Genomic DNA, 23697 nt, shown 5'->3' on the forward strand with positions numbered 1-23697 from the left:
TCTGAACTGCCTGTATTTCTATTCTGTTTGAGTTATTTTTCTCCATCATATTAGTATTCGTAGTCACAATCTAGTAGGGTATGGGTTAGTGTCAGGGATTCAGTATTTCAAACGGAAAATAGGAAAATGAATCCAATGTGTAGGCCAATATGTGCTACAAAAAAATCTTCCCACTCTCATCCAGAACATTGCCTTGACATTACCTTCGCAATAAGTAAGACACAATTTGAGGAGAAGAGTTAGAAATGCTGTGAATACATATGTGGAATGGAAAATGCTCAGGAGTTCACAACCTTGGAGGTGGTAGACTAGTTTCCATGAGTAAGGGACAGGGTAAACACTCCACAAACGTGGAGCTCTGCTGGCCTAAAGACTTCCTGAGAAACTGCCTCTGAGGTTGGGCACTTGAAATGTATGTTGTTGTCAGGAGCTTTAGCTTCCTTTGTAGTGAGACCATCAATCCTGGTCTGCATCTATGTGACCTGGAGGACATGGTTTCTGATTTTCCAATGAACATGAGGCAGAAGTGCTAAATTCCCTCTTTGCAGGTAAACTGTGGCCACTGGGGTCTAAGTGTCTCCCTGTGTGGACTGTGAAGCCATTTGGTCATCCTCCACTTTTCGTGGTGTTTCTTGCTGCTGCACTGGGAGTTTGGAATTTGCTTCAGGAAATACAAGGAGTTCAACTGGGACACAGTGCTGGAGGGAGTTCTGTCACGTGTGGTGGGTCAAGGTCCTAGGAGAATGCACCAGCCAGGCTTCTATCCCACAGAGCTTGCCCCCTTGACCATAGCAACCTGATTCTGAACATTGCCCTGAAACCTCTCCATATAACAAGATGCCTTTACATAGAAGGGTCTGCTCACTGCACCATGTCAGTCACAAGCCATTTGGAAGCCAATGGCAGATCCACATGGCCCCACCACAGATGTTTTATCACACACCTGCACACCACTGCTCTAGGCCCACTACTCAGCAGGCCCCAACTTACTGGCATCTCTGTTTTACACCATTTTCATGAAACCCAGTCAATCAATGCACTGTCTGGTACACTCATGATCAGCAACAGGACATCCAAAGGTTCTCCAGTGCCACCTGGTCATGGGAATTTCAAAAATGTCATGGTATTTATCTAGCTAGCCATTTTTAAAGGATGAAGTTGGAGGCACTGCGGGTTTCCATTCCTTCAGGAACCATTAAATGGTGAGGAAGCTCATTTCAACGAAAGCTCTGGAGAACTCTCACAAACAAGGCTTCCCAAAGAGTGGCCAAAGGTCACAGGAAGCCAGGCCCATTGAGGTCTACAATGTGAGGTCCACGTGTGTTTGGACTCTCCACGATGGCTGCCAGGTCTTTAAGAATAAACTCATGTGATATCCGGGCTGAGATTCCCAGTGCTCTGTGGAAAGCCAGCCTGGGCCTAGATCTCAGTTTCCAAGGGCGACTCTCATGCGTGGCCTCCTAACATCCCGACACAATTCACGGCAATACTTCTCTGAGGTCAGTTCCAGAACTCAGTCTCCAAGGGGAATCACACCAGAGTTCAAGCCCAGGTGGACCCAGTCATCTCTTTCCACTGCCACACCACAATTCAAACCAAAACACTGCCACATGGCCCTCATCTTCTTCCATATAGACACTCATCATAACCTCTGGCTGGAGGTTTCCATGAGGGGCACAGCCCAAGACAGTGTCCACAATAAGCTCCCTTGCCTCTCATTTGCCTAATGTCAGGGTGGACTGGACACCCATCCTGTGAACCTGGAGTGATCAAATAGGCCTGCCTTTAATACTGCTCTACTTCTCCAATTGGAGGCCTACTGACTGCCGGGTATAGATTCTTTGTGTGAACTGGAGTCATGAGAAAACCCAAGCACCTATGGGCTAGCCTCTGCATGGCTTTGAAGGACTCATTTGACACAAAGGATCCCTATTCTCACTTGATGGAGGTCAGGAACCTTACAGAGGAAGGCGAGAGACCTCATCCAGGATGACTGCTTTTGTGCCAATTTGGCTTTGGATGCACACATGGGATCTTTCTTTGGATCCACCAGGGGCTGACAATCTAAGCCACAGCCTCACACAGGGCCAAGAGGCTGATTCAGACACAACCCTTTGCAAAGCAATTAAGCAAAGAGCCACAGGTGATGCCCATTCATTTCCATTTGAAAACTGTTTTCTTCAGGCTTCACAAAGGGGTGCCCTGAGGCAAAGGCCTTCCTGACATTCAGGGCCACAGAAGGATAGGTAAGCCAAAGCCCCAAAGCAGTCTTTCTCCAGGGAGACTTTACTGGTCACACTGATATCTGAGTTTTCTGAGATGCTCACCATTCCTTTCAACTATCCAGTACATGGCCATGTCACCGAGCTTGGAGGTGGTACATATCTTGGACACAAAACCATGAGCCTATTCTGGAGAGTGGCCAGAATTCAGGAAGAAAACAGGAACTTAGGAAGATAGTAGGTGTTGCCCATCCATAAGGCAAGCCGCAGTCCATTCATAAATTGGGCAGGATGAATGCTGGGAAGCTTTCTACTAGACAGGACACATCCATTGAAGCATTCTCTTTTCTAATGTCTACAACCAGGGACACAGTGGGATACACAAACATAGCAACACTCGCCTTGTCAAAAGCCTTACTAGAAACAGTCCACTCCAAACCAAACAAACCGCCTTTCCTACCTATTCTCAGAACATGAGACCAAACCACAAACTCACACCCACACCCACAAAGGCACCTCCTTCCAAGTTGGTCTGTGACTACCCGGAGTGTCGTCTGACTGGAGGGCCATACTATGTTCCCCCGAAAGGGACTGTCCTGTCTCACATCTGGCCTCCTTGGCCAACTCTGTGAAGTTGTCAGGAGCCAGCGGTGAGCCACTACCTGCTTTCTCAGGAAAGGCCCCTCTGCAGAGCTTTCCTGGCATTTGGCCATCCTCACCTCAGTGGGTACCAAGAAAGACTGACTCTGTCCTTGGTAAATCCAAACAAGTGAGCCCACTGGGACTGGGACTGGGACTGGCTCTGGGTGCCTGGCTTCCTGGATCCCAAGTTCAGAGAGGTCCATCACCAAGGAAGTGAGGTGAGGTCACTTCCTTCAGGAACTGAATGAGGTCACTGCCTTGGCAACCACTGTGTCCTAACAGTTGCTTCCAAGGCTCCCATGAGATGGAGGCTGCCCCTCCTTCCTGTGACACTTTCACAAGTTAGAATGGAATATCAACCACAGGCACCAAGGAACAGCTCTCCACACAGGCCTGCTTTGGTCCATCTTGTCTACATTAAGAAGAGAGAGGCTCATTCAGACACATCCCTTCATCCTGACCAGGTTGTTTGCCATGGAACATGACTTCTGCTCTCTCAGGTCCTTCATAGCTGCCTACATCTTCTCCAGGGATCATTTCTGCATGGACCTTTGAGGTTCTCAGCAGGTGGAAGATCCCCCACATTCCTGTATTGTAAGACCCACTCTGTCCCTGCTCTTCTGTAAAGGTAGATTGAGGGAACAGTGTATGGTTAGGGTTAAGAACCTGTTTGATGTGGCTTAGGAATCACTCTGCTGGATGAAGAATGGTATTGGGAACCTGCGATATTTATAATAATATATAGGTGAAATATATGTATGAAAACAGAAATCCAAGTAAGATTTGAAGGCCAGAAGGGCATTGGGCCCTTGATGGGGATACTTAGCTTTGAATGACTTTCTGCACAGATGTCTCAGATAAATCGATATAAAATGGCATAGGACCTTGTACCTTGGATGATTGAATGTAGAAGAGAACATCCAGTCAAAAAGGGATAGTAGGTAGGATTAGGAAGATAGTTGGTAAGTTTTGGAAGAAGAGTGAGTATACAATTTGGACCAAAAGTTCTTTAGCAATAGGGTGTCAGTTAGAGAGTGAATGTAAACGTCAGCACACGTGAAGAGTCAGTCACAATGATGAAATGGGGAACATATGTAGGAAAGCAGATATCAATAGAGACATTAGGAAATCAGGCAAAGTATAAAGTGAGTGAGTGGATTAGACATTTTCAACAGGGTTGAGGTTGAATATATCATCTTAGGAAGAAACAAATGTGTAGTCACCAATAGCATTGACATTTGACAGCATTAGGCAACCTGGACAAGGATGTTTTTAGTAATCCATGCTCACTTTCCAATGAGGCTTTGGTGCAATCATAAGTGTGACCTTTGCATTTTGTGTCCAGAATATCACTGTGATAAAATGTATATGTAGATCAGGTGACATGAGTGTTTCTTCCACCATTTCTGGGAGTAATATGTTGAAGACAAATAAATTAGCCTTTGGGGGTACAAATAGGTGTACCCTGGGTCTATGAATATAGAGATAATGCATGAATAGACCATAATGTGAATAAATAGTGTAACAGGTTCCAATTTAAATAATGGATTGCATTGATATCTGAAAATATACAGGAAATCTAATATTGATACACAACCATTCATTCTAACCAGTTATACATCTAATGGTGATATTGGGGTTATGGTTTACCATGAAGGGGGTGTGAGTTTTGCATCACAAGGTATTATGGAAATGGAAAAGAATGTGTTTGGAAAGAAGTCTCATGAAAAGACCAGTCAAGAAACGTGGAGGAATACATGTGTTCTGAAGCAGGAAGTGATTGAAAGGGAAATAAATGCCTAGAAATTTGTGAACTTGAGGATGAAATACATATCCTATGATGTGCATCAACTGAAGAAATAGTAATGTACCAGTGTTGAATAAAAATGAACGTCAAAACACACATCATGTCCCATAGGAATCTACTTGCATTCATGTTAAACTGGGTCAGTTACTGTAGAAATATTAGGATTTCAGCACTAGGAAACAAATATGTATTTCAGGTGGATGACTATTTCTGAGAATAATCTTGTGAAAAGTTGATTATAAATCCACATATATGAACATGAATGAATTTAGGGAGTATATAATATGACACATACATTTCATATTTTGAAAAATCTGGAGAGTGTGTGTATGTGTGTGTGTGTGTGTATATATATATATATATATATATATATATATATATATACACACACACACACACATACAAGAAAAAAAAACCACACACAAACACAGACATTAAAGAGTAGAAATATATATGCCAATCGAAATTCATCATGAAATATTTATCATCCACAGATCCAAAAATATTTATTTTACAGAACATGTATTTATGTATCATGTTGTTCAAGTGGGAAGCTCACCTGGAGGTTGAATTCTCAGTTCCAACAGCGTTTAGGAGGAGTGATCTCTTCTCACAATTTGTATCTGCCAAGTCAGCCACCTCACAAGAATGGACGTGGGATAGGAGGTAGGATTCTATATGTGCATGTAAAAATGCATGTTGCTGAATAGGCTACAGAGAAAGGGAGACAGGAATTCACATATTTGTTAACTTTCAAAACACATGGAGAACTATTTCTATTAAATTGGACTAGATTTATAACACCTACCCTTTATAATGCCAAAGGCCACTCCAACTATACACCAGGCCTCCTCTGAACTGCCTGTATTTCTATTCTGTTTGAGTTATTTTTCTCCATCATATTAGTATTCGTAGTCACAATCTAGTAGGGTATGGGTTAGTGTCAGGGATTCAGTATTTCGAACGGAAAATAGGAAAATGAATCCAATGTGTAGGCCAATATGTGCTACAAAAAAATCTTCCCACTCTCATCCAGAACATTGCCTTGACATTACCTTCGCAATAAGTAAGACACAATTTGAGGAGAAGAGTTAGAAATGCTGTGAATACATATGTGGAATGGAAAATGCTCAGGAGTTCACAACCTTGGAGGTGGTAGACTAGTTTCCATGAGTAAGGGACAGGGTAAACACTCCACAAACGTGGAGCTCTGCTGGCCTAAAGACTTTGTGAGAAACTGCCTCTGAGGTTGGGCACTTGAAATGTATGTTGTTGTCAACAGCTTTAGCTTCCTTTGTAGTGAGACCATCAAACCAGGTCTGCATCTATGTGACCTGGAGGACATGGTTTCTGATTTTCCAATGAACATGAGGCAGAAGTGCTAAATTCCCTCTTTGCAGGTAAACTGTGGCCACTGGGGTCTAAGTGTCTCCCTGTGTGGACTGTGAATCCATTTGGTCATCCTCCACTTTTCGTGGTGTTTCTTGCTGCTGCACTGGGAGTTTGGAATTTGCTTCAGGAAATACAAGGAGTTCAACTGGGACACAGTGCTGGAGGGAGTTCTGTCACGTGTGGTGGGTCAAGGTCCTAGGAGAATGCACCAGCCAGGCTTCTATCCCACAGAGCTTGCCCCCTTGACCATAGCAACCTGATTCTGAACATTGCCCTGAAACCTCTCCATATAACAAGATGCCTTTACATACAAGGGTCTGATCACTGCACCATGTCAGTCACAAGCCATTTGGAAGCCAATGGCAGATCCACATGGCCCCACCACAGATGTTTTATCACACACCTGCACACCACTGCTCTAGGCCCACTACTCAGCAGGCCCCAACTTACTGGCATCTCTGTTTTACACCATTTTCATGAAACCCACTCAATCAAGGCACTGTCTGGTACACTCATGATCAGCAACAGGACATCCAAAGGTTCTCCAGTGCCACCTGGTCATGGGAATTTCAAAAATGTCATGGTATTTATCTAGCTAGCCATTTTTAAAGGGTGAAGTTGGAGGCACTGTGGGTTTCCATTCCTTCAGGAACCATTAAATGGTGAGGAAGCTCATTTCAATGAAAGCTCTGGAGAACTCTCACAAACAAGGCTTCCCAAAGAGTGGCCAAAGGTCACAGGAAGCCAGGCCCATTGAGGTCTACAATGTGAGGTCCACGTGTGTTTGGACTCTCCACGATGGCTGCCAGGTCTTTAAGAATAAAATCATGTGATATCCGGGCTGAGATTCCCAGTCCTCTGTGGAAAGCCAGCCTGGGCCTAGATCTCAGTTTCCAAGGGCGACTCTCATGCGTGGCCTCCTAACATCCCGACACAATTCACGGCAATACTTCTCTGAGGTCAGTTCCAGAACTCAGTCTCCAAGGGGAATCACACCAGAGTTCAAGCCCAGGTGGACCCAGTCATCTCTTCCCACTGCCACACCACAATTCAAACCAAAACACTGCCACATGGCCCTCATCTTCTTCCATATAGACACTCATCATAACCTCTGGTTGGAGGTTTCCATGAGGGGCACAGCCCAAGACAGTGTCCACAATAAGCTCCCTTGCCTCTCATTTGCCTAATGTCAGGGTGGCCTGGACACCCTTCCTGTGGACCTGGAGTGATCAAATAGGCCTGCCCTTAATACTGCTCTACTTCTCCAATTGGAGGCCTACTGACTGCCGGGTATAGATTCTTTGTGTGAACTGGAGTCAGGAGAAAACCCAAGCACCTATGGGCTAGCCTCTGCATGGCTTTGAAGGACTCATTTGACACAAAGGATCCCTATTCTCACTTGATGGAGGTCAGGAACCTTACAGAGGAAGGCGAGAGACCTCATCCAGGATGACTGCTTTTGTGCCAATTTGGCTTTGGATGCACACATGGGATCTTTCTTTGGATCCATCAGGTGCTGACAATCTAAGCCACAGCCTCACACAGGGCCAAGAGGCTGATTCAGACACATCCCTTTGCAAAGCAATTAAGCAAAGAGCCACAGGTGATGCCCATTCATTTCCATTTGAAAACTGTTTTCTTCAGGCTTCACAAAGGGGTGCCCTGAGGCAAAGGCCTTCCTGACATTCAGGGCCACAGAAGGATAGGTAAGCCAAAGGCCCAAAGCAGTCTTTCTCCAGGGAGACTTTACTGGTCACACTGATATCTGAGTTTTCTGAGATGCTCACCATTCCTTTCAACTATCCAGTACATGGCCATGTCACCGAGCTTGGAGGTGGTACATATCTTGGACACAAAACCATGAGCCTATTCTGGAGAGTGGCCAGAATTCAGGAAGAAAACAGGAACTTAGGAAGATAGTAGGTGTTGCCCATCCATAAGGCAAGCCGCAGTCCATTCATAAATTGGGCAGGATGAATGCTGGGAAGCTTTCTACTAGACAGGACACATCCATTGATGCATTCTCTTTTCTAATGTCTACAACCAGGGACACAGTGGGATACACAAACATAGCAACACTCGCCTTGTCAAAAGCCTTACTAGAAACAGTCCACTCCAAACCAAACAAACCGCCTTTCCTACCTATTCTCAGAACATGAGACAAAACCACAAACTCACACCCACACCCACAAAGGCACCTCCTTCCAAGTTGGTCTGTGACTACCCGGAGTGTCGTCTGACTGGTGGGCCATACTATGTTCCCCCGAAAGGGCCTGTCCTGTCTCACATCTGGCCTCCTTGGCCAACTCTGTGAAGTTGTCAGGAGCCAGCGGTGAGCCACTACCTGCTTTCTCAGGAAAGGCCCCTCTGCAGAGCTTTCCTGGCATTTGGCCATCCTCACATCAGTGGGTACCAAGAAAGACTGACTCTGTCCTTGGTAAATCCAAACAAGTGAGCCCACTGGGACTGGGACTGGGACTGGCTCTGGGTGCCTGGCTTCCTGGATCCCAAGTTCAGAGAGTTCCATCACCAAGGAAGTGAGGTGAGGTCACTTCCTTCAGGAACTGAATGAGGTCACTGCCTTGGCAACCACCGTGTCCTAACAGTTGCTTCCAAGGCTCCCATGAGATGGAGGCTGCCCCTCCTTCCTGTGACACTTTCACAAGTTAGAATGGAATATCAACCATAGGCACCAAGGAACAGCTCTCCACACAGCCCTGCTTTGGTCCATCTTGTCTACATTAAGAAGACAGAGGCTCATTCAGACACATCCCTTCATCCTGACCAGGTTGTTTGCCATGGAAGATGACTTCTGCTCTCTCAGGTCCTTCATAGCTGCCTACATCTTCTCCAGGGATCATTTCTGCATGGACCTTTGAGGTTCTCAGCAGGTGGAAGATCCCCCACATTCCTGTATTGTAAGACCCACTCTGTCCCTGCTCTTCTGTAAAGTTAGATTGAGGGAACAGTGTATGGTTAGGGTTAAGAACCTGTTTGATGTGGCTTAGGAATCACTCTGCTGGATGAAGAATGGTATTGGGATCCTGCGATATTTATAATAATATATAGGTGAAATATATGTATGAAAACAGAAATCCAAGTAAGATTTGAAGGCCAGAAGGGCATTGGGCCCTTGATTGGGATACTTAGCTTTGAATGACTTTCTGCACAGATGTCTCAGATAAATCGATATACAATGGCATAGGACCTTGTACCTTGGATGATTGAATGTAGAAGAGAACATCCAGTCAAAAAGGGATAGTAGGTAGGATTAGGAAGATAGTTGGCAAGTTTTGGAGGAAGAGTGAGTATGCAATTTGGACCAAAAGTTCTTTAGCAATAGGGTGTCGGTTAGAGAGTGAATGTAAACGTCAGCACATGTGAAGAGTCAGTCACAATGATGAACTGGGGAACATATGTAGGAAAGCAGATATCAATGGAGACATTAGGAAATCAGGCAAAGTATAAAGTGAGTGAGTGGATTAGACATTTTCAACAGGGTTGAGGTTGAATATATCATCTTAGGAAGAAACAAATGTGTAGTCACCAATAGCATTGACATTTGAGAGCATTAGGCAACCTGGACAAGGATGTTTTTAGTAATCCATGCTCACTTTCCAATGAGGCTTTTGTGCAATCATAAGTGTGACCTTTGCATTTTGTGTCCAGAATATCACTGTGATAAAATGTATATGTAGATCAGGTGACATGAGTGTTTCTTCCACCATTTCTGGGAGTAATATGTTGAAGACATATAAATTAGCCTTTGGGGGTACAAATAGGTGTACCCTGGGTCTATGAATATAGAGATAATGCATGAATAGACCATACTGTGAATAAATAGTATAACAGGTTCCAATTTAAATAATGGATTGCATTGATATCTGAAAATATATAGGAAATCTAATACTGATACACAACCATTCATTCTAACCAGTTATACATCTAATGGTGATATTGGGGTTATGGTTTACCATGAAGGGTGTGTGAGTTTTGCTTCACAAGGGATTATGGAAATGGAAAAGAATGTGTTTGGAAAGAAGTCTCATGAAAAGACCAGTCAAGAAACGTGGAGGAATACATGTGTTCTGAAGCAGGAAGTGATTGAAAGGGAAATAAATGCCTAGAAATTTGTGAACTTGAGGATGAAATACATATCCTATGATGTGCATCAACTGAAGAAATAGTAATGTACCAGTGTTGAATAAAAATGAACGTCAAAATACACATCATGTCCCATAGGAATCTACTTGCATTCATGTTAAACTGGGTCAGTTACTGTAGCAATATTTGTATTTCAGCACTAGGAAACAAATATGTATTTCAGGTGGATGACTATTTCTGAGAATAATCTTGTGAAAAGTGGATTATAAATCCACATATATGAACATGAATGAATTTAGGGAGTATATAATATGACACATACATTTCATATTTTGAAAAATCTGGAGAGTGTGTGTATGTGTGTGTGTGTGTGTGTGTGTATATATATATATATATATATATATATATATATATATATATACACAAAAAAAAACACACACACACAAACACAGACATTAAAGAGTAGAAACATATATGCCAATCGAAATTCATCATGAAATATTTATCATCCACAGATCCAAAAATATTTATTTTACTGAACATGTATTTATGTATCATGTTGTTCAAGTGGGAAGCTCACCTGGAGGTTGAATTCTCAGTTCCAACAGCGTTTAGGAGGAGTGATCTCTTCTCACAGTTTGTATCTGCCAAGTCAGCCACCTCACAAGAATGGACGTGGGATAGGAGGTAGGATTCTATATGTGCATGTAAAAATGCATGTTGCTGAATAGGCTACAGAGAAAGGGAGACAGGAATTCACATATTTGTTAACTTTCAAAACACATGGAGAACTATTTCTATTAAATTGGACTAGATTTATAACACCTACCCTTTATAATGCCAAAGGCCAGTCCAACTATACACCAGGCCTCCTCTGAACTGCCTGTATTTCTATTCTGTTTGAGTTATTTTTCTCCATCATATTAGTATTCGTAGTCACAATCTAGTAGGGTATGGGTTAGTGTCAGGGATTCAGTATTTCGAACGGAAAATAGGAAAATGAATCCAATGTGTAGGCCAATATGTGCTACAAAAAAATCTTCCCACTCTCATCCAGAACATTGCCTTGACATTACCTTCGCAATAAATAAGACACAATTTGACGAGAAGAGTTAGAAATGCTGTGAATACATATGTGGAATGGAAAATGCTCAGGAGTTCACAGCCTTGGAGGTGGTAGACTAGTGTCCATGAGTAAGGGACAGGGTAAACACTCCACAAACGTGGAGCTCTGCTGGCCTAAAGACTTCGTGAGAAACTGCCTCTGAGTTTGGGCACTTGAAATATATGTTGTTGTCAGGAGTTTTAGCTTCCTTTGTAGTGAGACCATCAAACCTGGTCTGCATCTATGTGACCTGGAGGACATGGTTTCTGATTTTCCAATGAACATGAGGCAGAAGTGCTGAATTCTCTCTTTGCAGGTAAACTGTGGCCACTGGGGTCTAAGTGTCTCCCTGTGTGGACTGTGAAGCCATTTGGTCATCCTCCACTTTTCGTGGTGTTTCTTGCTGCTGCACTGGGAGTTTGGAATTTGCTTCAGGAAATACAAGGAGTTCAACTGGGACACAGTGCTGGAGGGAGTTCTGTCACGTGTGGTGGGTCAAGGTCCTAGGAGAATGCACCAGCCAGGCTTCTATCCCACAGAGCTTGCCCCCTTGACCATAGCAACCTGATTCTGAACATTGCCCTGAAACCTCTCCATATAACAAGATGCCTTTACATAGAAGGTTCTGCTCACTGCACCATATCTGTCACAAGCCATTTGGAAGCCAATGGCAGATCCACATGGCCCCACCACAGATGTTTTATCACACACCTGCACACCACTGCTCTAGGCCCACTACTCAGCAGGCCCCAACTTACTGGCATCTCTGTTTTACACCATTTTCATGAAACCCAGTCAATCAAGGCACTGTCTGGTACACTCATGATTAGCAACAGTACATCCAAATGTTCTCCAGTGCCACCTGGTCTTGGGAATTTCAAAAATGTCATGGTATTTATCTAGCTAGCCATTTTTAAAGGATGAAGTTGGAGGCACTGTGGGTTTCCATTCCTTCAGGAACCATTAAATGGTGAGGAAGCTCATTTCAACGAAAGCTCTGGAGAATCTCACAAACAAGGCTTCCCAAAGAGTGGCCAAAGGTCACAGGAAGCCAGGACCATTGAGGTCTACAATGTGAGGTCCACGTGTGTTTGGACTCTCCACGATGGCTGCCAGGTCTTTAAGAATAAAATCATGTGATATGTGGGCTGAGATTCCCAGTGCTCTGTGGAAAGCCAGCCTGGGCCTAGATCTCAGTTTCCAAGGGCGACTCTCATGCGTGGCCTCCTAACATCCCGACACAATTCACGGCAATACTTCTCTGAGGTCAGTTCCAGAACTCAGTCTCCAAGGGGAATCACACCAGAGTTCAAGCCCAGGTGGACCCAGTCATCTCTTCCCACTGCCACACCACAATTCAAACCAAAACACTGCCACATGGCCCTCATCTTCTACCATATAGACACTCATCATAACCTCTGGCTGGAGGTTTCCATGAGGGGCACAGCCCAAGACAGTGTCCACAATAAGCTCCCTTGCCTCTCATTTGCCTAATGTCAGGGTGGACTGGACACCCATCCTGTGAACCTGGAGTGATCAAATAGGCCTGCCTTTAATACTGCTCTACTTCTCCAATTGGAGGCCTACTGACTGCCGGGTATAGATTCTTTGTGTGAACTGGAGTCAGGAGAAAACCCAAGCACCTATGGGCTAGCCTCTGCATGGCTTTGAAGGACTCATTTGACACAAAGGATCCCTATTCTCACTTGATGGAGGTCAGGAACCTTTCAGAGGAAGGCGAGAGACCTCATCCATGGTGACTGCTTTTGTGCCAATTTGGCTTTGGATGCACACATGGGATCTTTCTTTGGATCCATCAGGTGCTGACAATCTAAGCCACAGCCTCACACAGGGCCAAGAGGCTGATTCAGACACATCCCTTTGCAAAGCAATTAAGCAAAGAGCCACAGGGGATGCCCATTCATTTCCATTTGAAAACTGTTTTCCTCAGGCTTCACAAAGGGGTGCCCTGAGGCAAAGGCCTTCCTGACATTCAGTTCAACAGAAGGATAGGTAAGCCAAAGGCCCAAAGCAGAGTTTCTCCAGGGAGACTTTACTGGTCACACTGATATCTGAGTTTTCTGAGATGCTCACCATTCCTTTCAACTATCCAGTACATGGCCATGTCACCGAGCTTGGAGGTGGTACATATCTTGGACACAAAACCATGAGCCTATTCTGGAGAGTGGCCAGAATTCAGGAAGAAAACAGGAACTTAGGAAGATAGTAGGTGTTGCCCATCCATAAGGCAAGCCGCAGTCCATTCATAAATTGGGCAGGATGAATGCTGGGAAGCTTTCTACTAGACAGGACACATCCATTGATGCATTCTCTTTTCTAATGTCTACAACCAGGGACACAGTGGGATACACAAACATAGAAACACTCGCCTTGTCAAAAGCCTTACTAGAAACAGTCCACTCCAAACCAAACAAACCGCCTTTCCTACCTATTCTCAGAACATGAGACAAAACCACAAACTCACACCCACACCCACAAAGGCACCTCCTTCCAAGTTGTTCTGTGACTACCCGGAGTGTCGTCTGACTGGTGGGCCATACTATGTTCCCCCGAAAGGGACTGTCCTGTCTCACATCTGGCCTCCTTGGCCAACTCTGTGAAGTTGTCAGGAGCCAGCGGTGAGCCACTACCTGCTTTCTCAGGAAAGGCCCCTCTGCAGAGCTTTCCTGGCATTTGGCCATCCTCACCTCAGTGGGTACCAAGAAACACTGACTCTGTCCTTGGTAAATCCAAACAAGTGAGCCCACTGGGACTGGGACTGGGACTGGCTCTGGGTGCCTGGCTTCCTGGATCCCAAGTTCAGAGAGGTCCATCACCAAGGAAGTGAGGTGAGGTCACTTCCTTCAGGAACTGAATGAGGTCACTGCCTTGGCAACCACTGTGTCCTAACAGTTGCTTCCAGGGCTCCCATGAGATGGAGGCTGCCCCTCCTTCCTGTGACACTTTCACAAGTTAGAATGGAATATCAACCATAGGCACCAAGGAACAGCTCTCCACACAGGCCTGCTTTGGTCCATCTTGTCTACATTAAGTAGAGAGAGGCTCATTCAGACACATCCCTTCATCCTGACCAGGTTGTTTGCCATGGAAGATGACCTGCTCTCTCAGGTCCTTCACAGCGGCCTACATCTTCTCCAGGGATCATTTCTGCATGGACCTTTGAGGTTCTCAGCAGGTGGAAGATCCCCTACATTCCTGTATTGTAAGACCACCTCTGTCCCTGCTCTTCTGTAAAGTTAGATTGAGGGAACAGTGTATGGTTAGTGTTAAGAACCTGTTCGTTTTGGGTTAGGAATCACTCTGCTGGATGATGAATGGTATTGGGAACCTGCGATATTTATAATAATATATAGGTGAAATATATGTATGAAAACAGAAATCCAAGTAAGATTTGAAGGCCAGAAGGGCCTTGGGCCCTTGATTGGGATACTTAGCTTTGAATGACTTTCTGCACAGATGTCTCAGATAAATCGATATACAATGGCATAGGACCTTGTACCTTGGATGATTGAATGTAGAAGAGAGCATCCAGTCAAAAAGGGATAGTAGGTAGGATTAAGATAATTATGTATATGACAGCTGAATGCATTTTGATTCCTTGTACACAGCTGTGGCACAACTTTTCATTTCTCTGATTGTACACAATGTAGCATTGCATCATGGGTGCAGTCATACATGTACCTAGGTAATAATGTCTACCTCATTCTACCCATCTTTCCTGCCTCCATTTCCCCTCCCCGGTCCTCCCTCCTCTTTGCTCAAACTTTCATCACTACTTTTAGGCTACATTGAGCAGCTGTCCTAACTCACTACTGTTTCTTACATAGTTACACTATGAAGTCTCACTTCATGTGTGAGATGTAACAGGTATAACTATTGTGGATCTACATCTAATGCTGATTAGTACTGTCATGTAAACACTTATGCAGTACTGCCACTAGCAATGGCATAAGACAAGGCAATCCGTCCACACTTATCTGAAGCAGATACATTAACACCACATTGAAGAAGCAGCTCAGCTCTCTGTGTTGATTTATGTTCCACAGCAAACATGAGGGCGGTTCTAAAATAAGAGAGATAACTTCAACCTTAGGCATTTTAATAAATTTATTTAAATAGCCAATTTACTACATTTTACCAATTTGATATCTTGCTTTACATACACTGACAGACATAAACATCTTGGAAGATATCGTATCTTTATCTTTGAAAGTCATTTGTATGTCTAAGAGGAAAATAAAGACAATAACTATGATGATGACATTCATCTGGAGTTGGCAAAGATTTCAATGAGAAAACCTCCCTTTTCTTCCTAGGATGATGTAATACATTGTAACTCACAGTCAGCCAAAGGTCAAGAAGTAAAAAAGCTATTTGCAGGCCTAACATGATAACAGTAGCACTGTGGTAATAACAGTCATTATTGCTTCAGTCATTCACTTGGAGAAGCATTTGCCAGGCATTGAAATCAGTGCTATATGTACAATCTGCCAACCAGCTTTCAAGCATATGTTATCCTCTTTTTCATATCAGGAAACATATTTAGTCATTACCCATTTTTAGGATTGCTTTCAAGGTCACACATTTTGCAACTTGGAAAGCTAGGAATGCAATCCAGTCATGTGTGAATGTAAAGCTTCTTTCTTCTTTCTTTATCACCCACCTATATCTTATCTTCATTAAAGGAAATATTTTTTCCCTTTGAAGTTATTTTCTTTCCTTTGTCCATGCCAATTAAAAATAAAATCACTCAATAGCAATTAACACTCAGAAATAATCTAAAATCAATATTCTACAAAGTAATTTAAAGCAAATAGTCATCCAAAGGACAAAATTACTTTCAATGTCTGTTTATGCTCAACACAGCATTTCCAAAAGAAAACTATACCAGGAGAAGAGAAAATATAACAGAAAGTTCAAAAAATCCAATACTAACAAAGCAAACTAAAAGTCCATATTTTACAAAACTAAGATGAAAACTCTAGCTAACACAAGATCATGTGATCAACAAAATCAAATACTAATCATCAGCCAATAATTATCAGGGCAGGTGACTCACACCATATACTCTTATTTGTGTTACTCAGTTTCAATAACTGCTTTTCTCCCTAATTGTAGTTCATTGTTCATATATTCCACCTATATTCACACATATATTCCAATGATTATATCATTCCCATTAATTTAATAGATTAACTTAAGTGATTTTTACTACAAAATTAAGTTTTTTTCAAAAAAAAAAAAAAAAACAATAAAGTACTATACCTTCCCTTATCATCAACTGCGTGTATGTTTGCTTTATTGTTAATAAAAAAATTCTACCATCATCTGTCTCTTTTTCTTTATGGCGAATAAAAGTGGTGTTTAGCCACTCTGAAAAACAACAAAAATAGTTTATTCTCAAAATTAATTCTTCTCAACTAAACTTAACCTTACAAAATACTGTATGAATATAAGCACATAATAATAATGTAAATTAAGAGTAGCCACTCTCTTCTCTTCCATAAGTGCTGCTCTTTCAATTTGAAATGCCTCTCCTGTGCCTAGAGTGGCCACATGAACTCCAGTCATTTCCAAAACTGCTTCAGACATTTACTGTTTCCACGGATCTTTGCCTCTGTCGAGCATTCATCATGGCATCTTGGAGTTATATAACCCGCACCCAACTCAACCAAGAGCATCTTGAGGACGTGATCTATATCTTCTATCTCAGAAGCCCCATTCCTTAACACATATTAGTAAAGGATTTAAGTATTTGATTAATGAGCCAAATTTTCAACTCATTCGTAGGGTGTATCAATCAGATTCTGAAGAATGTCTACTTTTCCAGAAATACCAAGACTCATCAGAAAGATTCTTTGTTTCACTATTAGATAAAATTTACAGAACTGTGCATTGCATGTCCAGTATTACAGAAACAGCTTTATCATTGCGTAACCCCTATTTTACACTGATTTTTCATAGCAAAAATTCCCATGTGAAGAATTCAAATTGCAGGGATAGAGTTCTGAGAGCTTTCCAGTGACATGGAAGTTTCCTCCATGTTACACAAGTCCTCTTGATTATCTTCTCTTTATGGAATCAGAATCCCAGATACCAATGTCAGGCATTCCTGCTCCAAGAGGGTCACAAAGATAATGGGCTCTGAATTAAAAGATATAGATTTTGAGTAAACTATATTGCTTTTTCTTAACTGGTCTCTATGTCTTCTCTTATTATAAGAAAAGATATTTATTATTTATGTTAGAAAGCTCAATACAAAAATATATTCTTCCTACAGAATTGGAGAAAAATTTTTGCCAGCTAATCCACTAGTAGGGGATTAATAAACATAAATAACCAACTCAAAAAAGCTTAACACTGGGCTGGAGGAGTTGTGGCTCAGTGGTAGAGCACTTGCCTAACACAGGGAAGGCACTGGGTTTCAGTCCTCAGCACCACATAAAAATAAATAAAGTATAGGTATTGTGTTCAACTACAACTAAAAACTAAATATTAAAAAAAAACTTAACACCAAAAAACAAACTCAGTCAATAAATGGACAAAAGAACTGAACATAAATTTCTCAAAAAAAAAAAACCCACAATGTCTAAAAAATATGAAAAGCTCATCTACATCTCTAGCAATTAGGTCAATGCAAATCAAAACTACATTAAGACTTCATCTTCATCGTACTCCAGCCAAGATGGTAATGATCAAGAACACAAACAGTAATACAGGCTGGTAAGGGTGTTGGGGGAAGGCACACTTGTACACTGCTGGTGGGACTGCAAGACTAGTACAACCACTCTGGAAAACAGTTTGGAGATTCCCCCAAATCTAAGAAGGGAACCACAACATGAACCAGCTATCCCACACCTCAGTATTTTCCCAAAATTACTAAAATAAAGTTTGCCTAGTATAGTAATACAGCCACATGTGTGTTTATAGGAACACAATTTACAATAGCTAAATTACAAAATCAACCCAGGTGCCTGTCAATAGGTGAAAGAGTTAAGAAATTGTGTTGCACATACATACAATGGAGTTTTACTCAGCCATAAAGAATAAATTATGGCATATGCTGGTAAATGGATGGAAACAAAAAATATCATGCTAAGTGAAATAAGTTTAACTTATTAAGAAACTCAAAGGTCAAATGTTTCATATGTGGAAGTTAAGAAAAAGAGAAGGTAAGAACAAATATCAAGACATAGGGAAGATCATTAGGGTAAAAAAAGGAGATTGAGAGGCAGAGTGGGAATAGGGAAGGGAAGGCAATGAAGAAGGAATTCTTTAAGAATCATGTTATATGCATATATAAATATACTACAGGGAACTACGCTTTTATGTGTAAGTAGAAAGAAGCAATCAAATATAAATAAATTGACAGGTGAAAGGAAGCCCAGGAAACAGGAGGAGAATGGAGGAGAAGGAGGAGGACAGGAGGGAAAAGAGGGGATCATGAACTCAACTGGAATTCCATGCATGTATGATTTTGTTGGTATGAACACAACTACTATGCGTCACTATAAACTCCAATAAAAATAATATTAAAAATATATTCTGACTTGTAATGATTATCCTGGTAACATAATGCTTAGCTACTTTTCAAAATTATTTTTAATCTGGTTCCACTTTAATTGCTACTTAAAACTTATTTATAATTTTAGGCAAAATGTAATTCATAAATTTTGTGTATCAACAAGTTTTATGCTGATCTACACGGATTATTTTTAGCATCATGAAAGACTAAATCATTTTCATTTTTAAGGAACAAAGCTGAAGAGTAGTACATAGGACAGCTTATAACATCCATGACTTATCTACTTCTAGCAATAATTTATCCACTTATAGCAATGAGTAACCTAATCAGGCTTACAAAAATTCCCATGAGAACATGATTTTTATGGTATAAAGAAAACTATTTAAATGCCAAATTCTAAATTCCATAATTTGATCCCATTTCAAAGAGATTCATATTATGTAGGCCTTATTTTTGTAAATCAGTAGGAAACCTCCATGCAATCTTTATCAAAACATATTATAAAAGTAGAGGCAAAGTAGGTGATCTGAGTGAATGCTGCAGTTGCCAGTAGCAAACTGAAGAACATGTGTGCCCAGCATCTGGGAGGCAAACCCTGCACACCACACCACACAGGGGGACCACATTGGGTTCCTTCACAAAAGCTTAAAGTTCAGATTTCTGCATGAGTCTCTTGATTCTAATTCATGGAGGCAAACTAAATATACACATGAGCTATAAGAGGAGGAGGAGGAGGAGGAATACGAGGAGAACTTCCAACATTTGCTAATATTCTAATAGAGAAAATTCTGCTTATAATCAGTATTTGTTAACACACATTACTGTTAATTTTAAAGAAACATTTCAAATATTTTGGAAATAATGGTGATTGATGTATACCGTGTTTCTGGCTTCAATGTCTGCGTTGAATGAAAGCAGTTTTGTTGCTACTGATGTGCTCCTATAAAAGATAGCACAGTGGAGAGGAGTTTCACCCTTGTTGTTGTGAACATTTGGATTGGCACCATGTTCTAGAAGAAGAATTGCACATTCCTCTTCCTCGTACTGTAGGGCCTGTTGGTTTTAATCAAGAAATAGATTGTAAATTTGGGAAATCCAAGAAAAATATTTCACGTTTTACTCATTAGTTATAACTAAATGGCATTAATCAATTTTTCTTCTAAGCATTTCATCAATTTCATTTCCTGCAAAACCACTGGCTACATCTACCTTCATCAACGGTGTGTTGCCATCACTGTCACACAGGTCGACGTTGCATTTCCTCTTGACTAGAAGAGCCACCACTGCTGGATTGCCATAGGCACAGGCATAATGTAGAGGGGTTCTATGCAAGTAAGAGGCTTTGTTAGGAATTCATAAGACACCTTTTGAAATATACAACTTTTCATGCAATTATAAACATTAGCTACTCGTAATTCCTCTATTTTCTTCTGAAGAAGGTACAATATTTATTAGCTGACATTACTTATTAAATTAATGAATAATTGGCCTATGTCATTGACACTTTCTTATTTCTTGTTTCTGATACTGCTGGCGATTGCACCCGGGGCACTCAATCATGGAGTCATATCCTAAGCACTTTTTATTATTATTTTTTAAAAAATTTTGATGCAGGGTCTCACTAAATTGCCTACCCTGGCCTTGAACTTCCAATGCTCCCGTCTCAGCATCCTAGTCACTGAAATTATGGGAATGTACCACTGTGCCTAGTCCCAATGATTTTACTTATTTTTGTTTGGTTTTTCATGGTGCTGGGGACCAGCACATGAAAATCCAGACTGGGAGCATTCTAGGTAAGGGCTCTACCAAAGAGCCACATCCCCAGAGCAGAGCAGCCAACTTGCCTAAAAAGAATAAGGCTTTGGAATTTAGCTCATCTTTGGTTTAAATTCTACTTTAAGCTCTGATGTACTAGTTATCCCATAGTCTTCCTATCCCTCATTTCTTCACTAATAAAGTAAGGATTAAAATGAGTAATTATCTCCCAGGATACTACTGTGATGCTTAATAAAGAATCTATGTAAAACATCTGAAGGGTTTCTAACACAAGCAACAGCTCCATAATTGGTAGCTATTGTAACTAAGATTATTGCTATTAATCAACAAAGAGTATTTCAATTAATAAAATAGTAGCAATATAGTGATTTTACAGGTATCTTTTTAAAACTGTATTTCAATGAGTCTTAAGATGCTTTTTTCCTATCATTTCAACCCTGACATAAGAATGCCACTAATAATTCAGGCTGCATTTCAATTATAATTGGCAGCATTAAATTTTTTACTTCATTCACAAAATAAAGGACCATTATAATCTATGGTGCCTTACCTTAAGTGAAATGCGAAACAAACAATAGATTTATGTCAGTTCTCATCACGTGGATAGCATTTAAATTCAGTTCTTAAATGTACTATAGGTAAAGCAGGCTGAATAATAAAAGCAAAAGACCAAACTAAAAGCAAAGTAATCTTTGCTTATTTTTTTCCCAAGTAATTTAAAGCCAAAGGAAAAAGAACACAAATGAATTAGTATTGGTTAAATTTGTTCAGTATTTAGACATACAGGATATATGTAAATCAGGTATTTCCAATGTTCAGTATTTAATACTTTAACTTTTCAAAAGGGAAGTTCACAATTTCCTATCTCCATAAATGCTTGATTGAAAAAGAGGAAGAACCGTTTCATTTGGTACTGAGTCCTATTCACTTCAGTTTTAATTAACTGTCACATAAATTTTTTAAGAAAATTCTATGAGATAGAATATGTTAACTACAAAATAAATAGCTGTGCAGTTTATGAGCATAAAAATAGGTATTCAGTTCATGAGTACAAATGAATAGAATTAAAAAATAGATGAGTATAGGTGAGAACTTCAGTATTTTTAAGTGAAACTTTTATAAAGCAATACTTTTGCAGTAGTAATAATCTTTCATACTTGCTTTCTTCTATTTTCATCAAGATGCAACCAGAACAAAATTATTAACCTATAGTTGCATATATGAAATGAAATGTATGTGTACTAATATCTACAATAGATGAAATGTACTATAGAACTTCTATATACAAGTTTACTAGAAGAAAATACAAATGCTTCTTTATGCTGGCAAAGACTGTTCTAAGAAAGAATGAATTGAAAAGAAAACTTCCTTTTGTTCTACCTCTCTTTTTAAAATCTATTATGCTGCTGCTGATGATGATGTTGTGCTGGGGACTGAACCCTTACCCTTGAGCTTGCCAGACAAGAAGTGCTCTAACACTGAACTACATTTCCAACCCTGGAATCTAATTTAAATCAAAGTACTCTTTTACAGATGATCAAGTGACAGTGACATATGAAATAGAAAAAAAAATATTTAGTATCCTTGGTAAGAGAAGAAATTTAAGTCTAACAAATGAAATACATTTCTCAGCTTCAATGTTTGAGAATAAAGAGCAGCAGCATTGGGCTATTAAGGTTTTAGCTGTTTAATGCTCCCCAAATAGATGACTTGATGGAAACTTCTGTGCATCATTTGAAATTGTGCAAGCTGCTACCTACCAAATTCCATTTTACTCTTCCAGATATTTGAGTATTCTTTTTATCCTATTCCAGTCCCTAATCTTTGGGCCATTGGTGAACAAGTAATTTGTGAAAGTTAATAATGTATTTTGATACATAGAATGACAAGTCTTTGTTCACTGCAAACATTTCCTTAGGTCATCATGACCCTAAAGGACTGCGTGTGGAACTCAAAAATGTACTGATATTTTTATTTGGTTTCTGTGAAATCGATAACCTCAGAAAGAGCTCACACTTTGGGTCAACGAGTATTCCTATGCACAAACCACCAGCAGGGCCTACCTTTGACATCCTTAGTCTCTTCAGAACAGGGTAGGACAAGGGCAGCAGCACGCATCTCTGCAGGATAGGCACCCTTTGTGTGCTGCTCCCTTGGCCCTAGTGACTGAGAGCCTGCAATGCCTGGATGCTCTCAACCAATGCTCTGCTCTACCTGCTTGAACACATTCTCAGTAATGGATAACTACAAGAAAGGATACTGGAACAGTGGAATCAGCAATTTGCAATTTTGTGCAGGAAGCTCTTCGCAGATGCTTTTTTAGTGTAGTGTGCCCGATGTGGTGACAAAATTGAAAAAGCATGTTGTGTTTGGTGCTTTGGAAAGTGTGAAAGCTGCTAGTGAGTCTAGTGTCCTCTCTCTGGAAAAGTACCTGCAGTTAAGGAAGTATTTGCAGAAAATTCAGGGATTGTCAACAAGTGCTGTTATGAAGATGGCTGGATGATCAGGATGACACCAAGTTATCCTTCAGGATTTGATGAACTAGTGAGTGGAGCATGTGAGAAATAAGTAAAAGCTTAGTTTAGGGGTGAAAGTCACACCCCTAAATAAACTAGTGTGAAATAATTTTTAAAACAAAACAAGAATGAACATGGAAACATCTTCCCAATTCAGAGTCTTGTAAGGCCCTCAGGACACAACAGATATCGTATCTGAAAACTTTCCTTAGCCCTGGTGTTGCTGTATTATGAGAATACTTTTCTCATACACTTTTCTTCATGCTTTTGAAAATGTGCACATTAACAGCTGCTGTGTATATCTAATTTTTTTTTTTAAGTCAGTCACCCTATAGGGAAATTTTAAGTGTCTGGGAAACCAGTTGAAGTTTCGTTTTTGTTTATTTGCCCATTAGAAGTCCTGGGCACCGGACCTCCAAAGGTTGCAGGTCCTGGATATCGAGGACTCCATGGGTATTTAAAGTCAAACATCCTGGTGAAAGGAGAACCGGTCTCCCTTCTGCTCTGCCCCCACCGGCACAGCCTGGATGGAGCAGGCTTCCATTCCAACAGCCCAGCTTTCCCCCATTGGCCCTGTGCCCCTCAGC

At 41.1% G+C, this 23697-nt stretch overlaps 1 long non-coding RNA gene across 3 annotated transcripts in view; it reads right to left on the reverse strand.

The window, feature by feature from the left end:
* LOC308631439 overlaps positions 1–23697 on the reverse strand; it is a 566835-nt gene that overhangs the window by 530803 nt on the left and 12335 nt on the right. For all 3 annotated transcript variants that reach the window (XR_014018200.1, XR_014018201.1, XR_014018202.1), the window contains 2 exons: positions 20028–20142; positions 19698–19871 (listed from right to left, as the gene is read on the reverse strand). This is a non-coding gene — a long non-coding RNA (uncharacterized lncRNA). The remainder of the gene's footprint in view (positions 1–19697; positions 19872–20027; positions 20143–23697) is intronic.

This window comes from Spermophilus citellus (genome assembly GCF_964194105.1).
Source record: "Spermophilus citellus genome assembly, chromosome: 12".
Taxonomy (NCBI): domain Eukaryota; kingdom Metazoa; phylum Chordata; class Mammalia; order Rodentia; family Sciuridae; genus Spermophilus; species Spermophilus citellus.